General features: G+C 30.4%; 4 non-coding genes across 4 annotated transcripts; all 4 read left to right on the forward strand.

The window, feature by feature from the left end:
* Positions 1–9809: 9809 nt before the first annotated feature.
* On the forward strand, positions 9810–9928 carry LOC149424638 (5S ribosomal RNA). The gene has a single exon (XR_016302179.1). It is a non-coding gene; the product is annotated as a 5S ribosomal RNA (ribosomal RNA).
* A 323-nt stretch (positions 9929–10251) lies between these two features.
* Positions 10252–10370, forward strand: LOC149424639 (5S ribosomal RNA). The gene has a single exon (XR_016302180.1). It is a non-coding gene; the product is annotated as a 5S ribosomal RNA (ribosomal RNA).
* Positions 10371–10693: 323 nt separating this feature from the next.
* Positions 10694–10812, forward strand: LOC149424640 (5S ribosomal RNA). Its single transcript, XR_016302181.1, has one exon. It is a non-coding gene; the product is annotated as a 5S ribosomal RNA (ribosomal RNA).
* A 323-nt stretch (positions 10813–11135) lies between these two features.
* LOC149424641 (5S ribosomal RNA) lies at positions 11136–11254 on the forward strand. The gene has a single exon (XR_016302182.1). It is a non-coding gene; the product is annotated as a 5S ribosomal RNA (ribosomal RNA).
* The last annotated feature ends 943 nt before the right edge of the window (positions 11255–12197 follow it).

Here is a 12197-nt window from a genome sequence, read left to right on the forward strand (position 1 = left end):
AAAATTATTCACTTTCAGTGTTTTGTTGATTGAGCATAAAAGCGAGCAGATTTTTTGGACAGAAAATTGATAGAAATTTAAAAATTCCTAAAACTACCGTTTTTAATCCTAAATAATTAATTTAACCCAGGACCTTCGCCTTGTGGTGCCCCGGCATTTTTTAGTTTTCGGACACATTCACAAATATTTCATTTATTTAGATTTATTTTTCGAAACGGAAATACACACAAAATTCTCTGATTTTTTTACTTCGTCTTCTGGAAATATATCAGTCAAAGAGCCAAGGAGGTGGAGGACATAAATAAATAAAAAATGTGTTCCAAAATTATTAAACACAAACAAGATATTGAAAAACTTTTTGTGATGCTTGAAAATAAAAATGCCGGCAAGTATATAATAGGCTGCGCGTATTTCCCGCCCTCCTCTGCTTCATAGCAATATATGAATCATGTTGAAGATGTGGAAACTTTAAGATTTAATTATCCTAGCGCCAAACTTACCGTCATTGGTGACTACAACTTACCAAATGTATCTTGGAACCACGAGGCCCTGAATTATCTGCAAATCCTAGTGAGATGAAGATACTTATCAATCCCACAATTAAATGCTGTCGCTAACGTAAATAACCGTGTTTTGATTTAGTTTTCTGCAGTACTTCTGCTACGGTATGTAAATCTTTAGAAAAGCTATTACCTGTATGCGCCTATCATCCTCCTTTGGATATAATTATCTCCAATGTTAACAACAATGTTCGTAAAAGTGTCAAGTCATGTTATAACTTCGTTAAAGAAAATCTTCAATAATTTCAGATTATTTCAATTCAAAGTATTGATCGTTTTTGGAAAACATAGATTTTAATAAACAATGTAAATAAATTTTATGATATTCTAAAGGATGCAAATTTTGTGCCCCTCCGACAAAGTATATTTTTTTGATTTTCCAAACTAGTTTAGTCCTGAATTGATCACTTTAACATACAATAAAAAAATGCTCATTAAAATTACAAGCAATCCAGACTGTCAAGTGATTATAATGAATTTCAATTGTTAAGAAAGGAGTTTTGTAAAATATAGAAAATGTTTTATAAAAATAACATTGATAAAATTGAAAATGATATTCATGTAAATGTAAAACAATTTTGGAACTGCACTAATTCTCAAAAAAATACTAATTCGGGTATTCCAACTTCTGTGAATTTCAATGGAAAAGTTGAAAAGGATGTAATGCAGAAAATATTTTAATTTTATTCCCTGATTATTTTAAGTCTGTCTATGAAAAGGATATACCTAATAACGAAATTCCAAAATTCTCATCGAATCTCAGTCTAAACATATCTGAAATAAACATTGAAATTAATGAAATTAAAAAGCAAGTAAATTTGTTAGATGCTAGAAAAAGTGTTGGACCTGACAACATTCTACCTGTGTTAATTAAAGAATTTCTAAACAGCCTATCTGTTCCTCTTTTTCTAATTTTCAACCAATCTTTAAGGACGGGATGTTTCCCTAATATATGGAAACGTAGTTTTCTTGCACCTATCTTTAAAAAGGGAGACAAAATGTATGTTACAAATTACAGACCAATATGTATCCAATCATCGATACCTAAACTTTTTGTAAAAATAGTACGCGATAAAATAACTACAAAGATAAAAAATATAACACCCTTCCAACAAGGTTTCTGTTCAAATAAATCTACATTAAGTTATTTAATATTTTACGAAAATTTTAAATCTAAATCCTTAGCAAACAGATGCCAGGTAGACTCAGTATACACTGACTTCAGCAAGGCATTTGACAAGGTATGTCACAAAATATTAATCAATAAATTAGCTAAACTTGGAATTAAGGGTAATTTACTAAATTGGTTTGCTAGTTATTTGTTTAAAAAAAGTCTTTGTGTGAGAATAAATAGCAAAAATTCATAAGAATTTCTGGCGACAAGTGGAGTGCTGCAAGACTCTCATCTAGGGCCCATTTTGTTTATAGTATTCATAAACGACATTGTTGATGTATTTACTGACATAGACGTTCTTCTGTTTGCCGATTACATAAAACTATTCAAAGAGATTAACAACATTAATGATTGTATTACACTTTAAACTAACTTGAGATATCTTTTTGAATGGTGCTCAATCAACAAATTAGCATGAAACATAAATAAATGTCAGTTCATTCATTTTTCCAAAATAAATAATCCTAAATTTTTTCAGTATTCATTAAATGATGAATATTTAAATTGTGTTGGAAAAATTATTGATTAGACATTATGTTCGACAATAAACTCACCTTTGCATGTCATATTAATAATATTATCAACAAGGTCCCAAAGACTCTTAGCTTTGTTTTGAGAGCTGCAAAAGATTTCAATAATTTAGGAACATTTATTATTTTATATAAAACTCTTGTCAGATGCTAATTTAAGTATAACTCTAAGTTATGGTCTCCATTTTTCAATATTTATTCAGATTACATTGAAAAGATTCAACGGAAATTTCTTAGGTTAAAAAACTATAAATTGCATATTTCTATACAAAACATTGATTACAATCACCTCCTGGATAAAATTTTCTCCATTGAAACTTTCAGAAAGAAGAATAAGCACTGATTTAATACTGTTAATAAGAATACTACATTGTGAAATTGACTGTCCCGAATTACTTCAATTTATCAATATCCATTTTCCCAAAAAATCATACCGACATTTCTGACCTTTTTACTTCAATAACACCAGGACACTAGCTTACCAAAAATCTCCCATTCCGAGACTTCACAGTCTCGGAAACAAATATTCTGATCTGGGTGATATATTTCATCTTAAAACTGATCAGTATAAATGTTGTATATTCTATCACTTTTATTCTTCTGGACACAAATAGACCCATTGGCTTCTACTACTTTGTTTGGTTGAATCTTTTTAAATTCAATTATATGCGTGAGGATTCTTGGTTCCTGTTCACATTTTTAACTTTGACTTTAGTTCTGTTTTTCTTGTTACCTTTTTTGTCATTATTCTGTTGTGTTTTTCATTTTTCATGTGTATTTTGTTCTCTGTTTTTTTTGCAACCTTATTTGTCATTATCTTTACAATTTTCTTTACTGTATCAATTTTTGAGTGTTTACTTTGATTCAAATAGCTTGTAATTTTTTTAAGAAAAGTCCACTAGGGATATATATAAATAAATAAATATGCCAGAGGCCTTAGGTGTTAAATAAAAATATCTATAAAACTTTTGATGAAAATTGAGTAGGTACTGCAAATTAAACTTAAGAACAATAAATAAATTGACTCTCTGTTTAGTGTTAACAGCACTTTCACGCTAATTTTCCTTTCTTGTTAATTACATATACTAAATTTCCAAACGCCTCTACCCCAACTCATAACAGCGTGTTTAAAAATTAAATCAGAACGATTGTACGTCACGAATGCCGAAGTAAACCTTTAAAGAAAAACCTCACCCACTTTCGTTACCCTATCATCAACAGTGATTAATTGAGCTACATATTTTAACCTTATTTTGAGCTCAGTTTTAAACAGTAAAACCGTTTCACCTAGATTGCGTGCGCTTAACTATATTTACCGCGTATTACATTTCTAGACCCTGTATTGCCTAGCTTTTGACATCGTTATTACATGATTGAAAACACCGCGCTGTATGTCTTTGTCTGCCAAACATTAAGAAGCAGTTCTGAATCGGGTATTTCGGAAATTCTCAGACAAAAGATTTATCTCTAGTAAACTAATTCTCTGAATAAGCATTTTTGGTTGGAAATATGTGAGATTCGTCCTGGTGGTTTTCCATGTTCAAGAGTAGGCAGTAGAGTTTAAAATTTGTTCCACAACTTCTAAAATCCGAAATATGGTGCTTTCACTTTTTTTTTAATTCTCGAAAAAAGTTACGGTATTTTTGTTTTCTTTTTACGTCGACTAATAAATTATCTACAACCACTTAAAAGGCCCCGTTTTCATTTTGCCATTTTTCGATTTTAGTTTTTTATTTGTTAATACGGCGGCGCTGCCATTAGCGTTTCTATGTTATAATGATGTTGTAATCAGTTGGAACTTTTTCGGAATTAAAATATTTAAATTACATATTTTTAGTGATGATAGGTAATTTTTTCGAAATTGATTTAGCTAAATCAATTGTTTGAATGGCTTTTCTTCGACATACATATTTTTGGAAGTCTCAATTCTTAGGCTGACTTTGCACTCATAATTAAAATTTACGATTTACGTAAGTTTTTGATAAGTTACTCACACAAGCGTTTACATATGCATCCATTTATCGTAATTAATGATCTCGGAAGTTGTTCGTAAGTTTAACTTACGTAAGTGCTCACAGCGACCACTATACCAGTAATTTTATTTACGGTAAGATGGATTCCTGTAAACAACAATTTGACGTTGTCGAATTTTCGCGATTTTGTCAATATAGACGAAAAAGCCCAAATAAAGTGCTGAAATATGAGTTAGCTTGAGAGAAACAATTCTCATCGCGGTTGTGTTCCTTTTACGGCAGAATTGAATGCAGCAACCGACTTCAAATACGTAATGTTATAAACAGAAACGTTAAGATTAGGAAGAATTGAACCGATAATTAAAAAGAATGATGTTTATTTATAGAAAGCTTTTACCACCTAAAAAATAAAAAATATATCTTCGCTTTATTTAATCAGAAAATTTTATTTTCGTTTACATTCGTTTTCGTAGTGCTTATTTGAGTTATATCAAGTGTTATATTTCACACAGTTTTCGGGAGTTGTTAATGTGTTTATTCACTTTTAGTTGATGCAGTAAAAATACTAGTTTTTATATGATAAAAACCCTACGAAAAGCTGTCTATAATTTTTGACATCTCGCATTGGCGCGTTTTGGTAGCAATTCTTACGGTTAGCGTCTCATCTGATTTCATAAGCTGTGAGAAGTCTGTAAGTTTGCTCACGCGGTTAGACCTATCAAAAACTTATGTCTCTTACGACTTCTGTAACTTGCTATAAATTGGTAGAGACTTACATTGGTACTCACTTTTCCAGGAAACTAATATTTTTCTAATTTCTTCAATTAGTTCTTCAAAATATAAAATGGAAATGAAACCATCGAATTCAATCATTAATATTTATTAAATACACCAAAATTACATTTTGTTTTACAATATTAACATTATTATGAAAAAACTTTTCTAAATAGATTAAATTTTAAAATTGTTGCTCACAATCTTCAACATTACGTATTTGGGTTTTGTGTTATTACAATGTGATATTTGATATAATAATTCTATTTTAAGTCTCTTACATCGATTAAAAGTTTTCTATTTTGGTAGAATATTTTCTTATGAATATTATAATTATTTGTCTTTTTGCAAGATAAAACTAAATTTAATATTCTATGTGTGTTCATGTTACGTTGACAGCTTTTAAAAACACTTTTGTCTTATCACATATTCTATGAATAAACCAACAACTTATAAAGTTTGTTTAAAACAATTTTATGTTTATACATTAGCACGAGGTTGGTATTAATATTTTGACTGTGTTTCCTTGTACTTTTTGGGCTATATATAACCCGGCGTCTATATGCAAATTATAACATTATTGCTACCTTTATTAGGTGCATAAATACGTGACTCTTTCGTAGTTACAAAGAGAAATATTGATTTTTTTCAGTTGGTCTCAAATGTGCTCAAAATTTTCTAACTCCAATTAACAAAACTTTTTTTTTTCATTGTATTATTGAGATAAAAACTGAAATGACATAGGAAAGAAATACTTAGTACGCGTTTTATTCGCACGAGTGATCAAAATCACAATACTGAAAACAGGAAACACATTATGTAATTTATCTAGAAAGGCTAGCAATATATCAAGCAGATTGATTTAATGTATTATGGAAAATATGTTTGTCATAAGCATATTGTGTAATTATACCACTCCGTTTGTACGTTGACAAACTACCACTAACCGTAGTGGCGCACATGCCCCGTGGCACGGGAATATAAATATGTTTCATTCCCAACTTGAAGCAGAAGATTCATTGCCAGAAGCTGTAGTAGTTGGTTAGTTAGTTAGTTAGTTCCCTCACAAGGTTGGTTGGAGTGGCAACTGGTAACATCATTTGAGATGAACGGTTCTGCTTGATTTATCCATTAACAATTAACTCTTCAGGTTAATTTGTTCTGTTTTGGGAACAAACAGATAATACCCATTTAATCAATTTGTTCGTTTTTCAGAACAGCTCATATATGGTCTTATAGAAATATTTGCTCCCTCGCTACACCGCCTTAGTTAGAAATATAAACTAAACGGTGTTAGAAAGAGATAACACAAAGCTTTATATTCAAATATAAAAATCAAGCACAGAATAATTTAAATTATATTAAAACACAAATAACTTTGTTTACATCACTTTAATATATGAAACCTCTACATGTTTCATGCCCAAAGTTCACCTCATCAGGAGTAAGTATATAATAAAGTCAAAAATTAAATATAGATTAAAATTGAACAGAGGAAGGAGTGGGAAGGGGTAAGAGTGGGCGGAGTTTTTCAGAATTAGGAATTACAATATTGTTAGACGGGAATTCCACTATTCAATTGTAATGTTTGTTTATTTTTTTACTTTAGAATATACGAGTACTTACTCCTGATGAGGTGAACTTTGTTCATGAAACATGTAGAGGTTATATATCTTAAAAGTTGATGTAAACAAAGTTATTTGTGTTTTAATATAATAAATAATGTCATCACAAAGTAATAAGCTTTCAGAAGAAATTTTCTTAGAAAAATTAATAATTTAAATGTACACCCTTATGATATCAAAGGTTCCGATAGCAATTAAGAAAAAGTGTGAAATTTTGAACCAATTATTTTTGTATGAAATTCCAAAACATCACGTGACACTTATGTTTGTAATACATTTTTATAATAAAACATGCATTATTTTGTCATTTTCAGTAATTTTACATTAGTTTTTAGACGAAAAAATATATAGTAAGACATTTTAAAAAAAAATATGTACGTTTTCAATATTATAATATTTCAAAAATTAAAAAAATTAAAAATTAAGGTGTATTTTAACACATTTCAAAAATGGTTTTTAATTTTTAATTTATTGTTATTAAGTATATTTATATAAGTATATTTGTATATTTAATATATTTTTGTATGAAATTCCAAAACATCACGTGACACTTATGTTTGTAATACATTTTTATAATAAAACATGCATTATTTTGTCATTTTCAGTAATTTTACATTAGTTTTTAGACGAAAAAATATATAGTAAGACATTTAAAAAAAAAATATGTATGTTTTCAATATTATAATATTTCAAAAATTAAAAAAATTAAAAATTAAGGTGTATTTTAACACATTTCAAAAATGGTTTTTAATTTTTAATTTATTGTTATTAAGTATAATTTGTAACAGCTGTCACGCGTAATAATAATTACACAGCAGAATTTTTTTTAAATAAACTGTTTTTATAAACCCAATAACAATATTATTGAATATATAAAAAATAAAAATTATTTTTTTATGTCCAAAAATATTCAATTTATTTGGAATTTATTGAGAAGCAGAAATACACATAAATTCTCTTACTTTACAACGTCTTTAATAAATATAACGTTTAATATGCCTGAGAGGTTAATGATAGCAGTTTAATAGAACCATTAAACTTCTATCATTAACCCTTCAGGCATAGTAATCCTTCAATATACCTGAAGGGTTAGTGACAGTAGTTTAATAGACCTATTAAACTGCTATAATTAACACTTCAGGCGTATAAATCTTTCAATATGATCGAAGGGTTAATGATAGCAGTTTAATAGAACCATTAAACTCCTATCATTAACCCTTCATGACAGTAGTTTAATAGAACCATTAAACTGCTATCATTAACCCTTCAGGAATATTAACCCTTTAATATGCCTCAATGATAGCATTTTAATAGAACCACTGCATGAAATAATATGCTCAATATTTCTATATTTACTAATCCAATATAACAATACAATTAAATCAACAAACTGGCAAGACTAAGAAGATGACATTTTAAAACTATCGCCAACTATTCACCATAATAAAACTACTAGAATCCGTCTGAAACAATAGTCGAAGAATCTAGATACAAATAATGATGGATGATAATTAGTTTTCGATATTTTCTTTCAGTTTGCCTACTGTTATTCCAACTCATATTATTTCAACAAACATTCGTATAAATTGGGAATTAAACATTGTGTACGCCCCTTGCACAATGTATAATCTAAAATAATATTATCCAATTTTTTTTATAAATTACTATTAATTATCACAGTCGTAAGGTATTTTCAGTTTATCTTCTCACATAATAATTCTTCATCTTCACGCAGAGTATGGTAGCCACCAGATAGAAATAAAACAACATTTAATACAACACTGTATGATGGTTAACTTCTATTTGGTTTCTTCATATAAATACATTAGCTACCTGTTTGCGAACATTAATTATCCACTTTTACACGAGATATTTCAAATGCTCTTAAAGCGATGCACCACGTCGTATAACATTTCCAATCGGACCGCTAACAATAACAGTCCTTATGTAGATGGCGATAATGTTTAAATTCCCGCTTAGCCGCCTGTCATGACTTGTGCAAGAAAAAAACATTGCCAAAAGTGTTTTATTTTACTATGCGAAGTTCAGGAAAATATTTAAATGTTTTAAGATAATTTTCTAAAGATCTGAAATCTTCACATTATACAATAAAACAATAGCCAAAAAAGTGTTTTTTAAGTGGGAGATTTTGAAATATAAAGCAGTTTTTAGGCCTGATACTTTCTAGGCTTATAAAAATGCTCATTTTAACGGCCAAGATCTGTTCTACTCGTAGTGTTTAATTAAAGTATTTAAAATATTTCTAAGCGTACAAACGTTCAAACCAAAAACACATGATTTTGCATTACTTCGTACTTCGTAGTGCTTCACCTTAACATATTTTTTTCAAGCCTATAATTTACATAATTAAATATAACTATTATACTTTTACATGAATTCACTTATTTTACATTTTCGAAATTATTTCACATTAATTAACATTTTTAAACCTAAAATTGATGTAAAACGCTCTCCAGAGTTGATATTAATATTACAACGACAAATTACCCATCATAAGTAACCCTATTTAAATTAAAGCTTACTATAAAATCTCCAATCATGATAACAAGCACTTTCTTAACCGTGTTAGATGGTGTGGAGACCTTAATTCAATATAAAAAAATGGGTGTGTCAAGCCTACGCAAGACAGAAGTGAAACTTCTAGTATTCTTCTCTCTCTCTCTTTTCATTTCATTCTCTCTTTTTTTCTGTCTATTGACATATTTATAAGTAGCATGTGATAAAAAAAATTAAAAGTTATAAAAAAAGAAAAAAAAAATTAGTTAAAGCGGGGATCGAACCTCGGTTCTTCACGACCACAGTCGTGCGCTCTGCCTGTAGACAGCGAAGATGAGTTAGGAGAGTGAGTTAAACTAGGTATATAATATTAGCTAGGCTCCTATAGCGAAATGATCCCGTTTTTTCGTCACGGTCATGAGTCGGTTTTACTCCGGTCCTCGAAATTGCATGACGCGCGTAAAGAAGTTTCACTTCAAAAAATTCCTGCAAAGTTATGGATGTAATTACGATCTTTTTCAAGCGCGTATGTAATGATTATTTTTATCAACGTCGCATACACCTTGCTAATGTTTTCAGTATTATTAGGGCTTTTTTATACTAATTTTCATATATTTATTGGCAGGTAGAGTAGAAATTAATATTGTTTAGCGTTTGCCAACGACCATACCATGTTGAACACACCGGTTCTCGTCCGATCACCGAAGTTAAGCAACATTGGGCGCGGTCAGTACTTGGATGGGTGACCGCTTGGGAACACCGCGTGCCGTTGGCCCATTTTTTATGGTAATTTCATGTTTTTTTTTATTTTTTTATCGTTACTATCATTAATAATATCATAAAATTCTTTAACTTTTCAAGTATGCTACAGGCCTAAAATATTACTTAGTGGATTGATATTATGGTCAACCATTGAAAAAAAAAATTCCTGCAAAGTTATGGATGTAATTACGATCTTTTTCAAGCGCGTATGTAATGATTATTTTTATCAACGTCGCACACACCTTGCTAATGTTTTCAGTATTATTAGGGCTTTTTTATACTAATTTTCATATATTTATTGGCAGGTAGAATAGAAATTAATATTGTTTAGCGTTTGCCAACGACCATACCATGTTGAACACACCGGTTCTCGTCCGATCACCGAAGTTAAGCAACATTGGGCGCGGTCAGTACTTGGATGGGTGACCGCTTGGGAACACCGCGTGCCGTTGGCCCATTTTTTATGGTAATTTCATGTTTTTTTTTATTTTTTTATCGTTACTATCATTAATAATATCATAAAATTCTTTAACTTTTCAAGTATGCTACAGGCCTAAAATATTACTTAGTGGATTGATATTATGGTCAACCATTGAAAAAAAAAATTCCTGCAAAGTTATGGATGTAATTACGATCTTTTTCAAGCGCGTATGTAATGATTATTTTTATCAACGTCGCACACACCTTGCTAATGTTTTCAGTATTATTAGGGCTTTTTTATACTAATTTTCATATATTTATTGGCAGGTAGAATAGAAATTAATATTGTTTAGCGTTTGCCAACGACCATACCATGTTGAACACACCGGTTCTCGTCCGATCACCGAAGTTAAGCAACATTGGGCGCGGTCAGTACTTGGATGGGTGACCGCTTGGGAACACCGCGTGCCGTTGGCCCATTTTTTATGGTAATTTCATGTTTTTTTTTATTTTTTTATCGTTACTATCATTAATAATATCATAAAATTCTTTAACTTTTCAAGTATGCTACAGGCCTAAAATATTACTTAGTGGATTGATATTATGGTCAACCATTGAAAAAAAAAATTCCTGCAAAGTTATGGATGTAATTACGATCTTTTTCAAGCGCGTATGTAATGATTATTTTTATCAACGTCGCACACACCTTGCTAATGTTTTCAGTATTATTAGGGCTTTTTTATACTAATTTTCATATATTTATTGGCAGGTAGAATAGAAATTAATATTGTTTAGCGTTTGCCAACGACCATACCATGTTGAACACACCGGTTCTCGTCCGATCACCGAAGTTAAGCAACATTGGGCGCGGTCAGTACTTGGATGGGTGACCGCTTGGGAACACCGCGTGCCGTTGGCCCATTTTTTATGGTAATTTTATGTTTTTTTTTATTTTTTTATCGTTAACATCATAAAAAATTTTATATCATTCTTTAACTTTTCAAGTATGCTACAGGCCTAAAATATTACTTAGTGGATTGATATTATGGTCAACCATTGAAAAAAAAAAAGGCGTTAAAAACAAAAAAATAATGTGCGATGGCCGAGAATCGAACTCGGATCAACTGCTTGGAAAGCAACTACGCTGACCATTACACCACCAACGCCAGTTGTCGAGATGAGCTAAGAAGCATTTATATTTTACTTCAAAACTTTGACTAGATCAAATGAACTTTAATCGGTCCCGCATTTTCGTTTCGGTCATGAGTTGGTTTTACTCCGGTACTCGAAATTGCATGACGCGGGTAAAGAAGTTTCACTTCAAAAAAGGCGTTAAAAACAAAAAAATAATGTGCGATGGCCGAGAATCGAACTCGGATCAACTGCTTGGAAAGCAACTACGCTGACCATTACACCACCAACGCCAGTTGTCGAGATGAGCTAAGAAGCATTTATATTTTACTTCAAAACTTTGACTAGATCAAATGAACTTTAATCGGTCCCGCATTTTCGTTTCGGTCATGAGTTGGTTTTACTCCGGTACTCGAAATTGCATGACGCGGGTAAAGAAGTTTCACTTCAATAACATTTTGAAAGAATTTAGCTAAAGTAATAATGTCACTTCATTTTCCGAAAAGCCTTTTGATTGATAATACCTACAAATCAAGATCTCTTTCTCCTTCTCCTTATCCAGGCAACGCGAAGATTAAGTACTCGATAGAAAAAATAGAGATCTCCTTAATGGTGATTGTTTTTAGTTACATTTTTAGAAATATAAAGTTCACAAAATGTCTACGAAGGCTGTTTTTTATTGTGATTCGTACGAAAAGGTTTTGTTTATCATTTATATTATAGCCACCGGC

This window comes from Hesperophylax consimilis, chromosome 4, assembly GCF_061612785.1.
Source record: "Hesperophylax consimilis isolate HC1 chromosome 4, BYU_Hcon_1.0, whole genome shotgun sequence".
Lineage (NCBI taxonomy): Eukaryota > Metazoa > Arthropoda > Insecta > Trichoptera > Limnephilidae > Hesperophylax > Hesperophylax consimilis.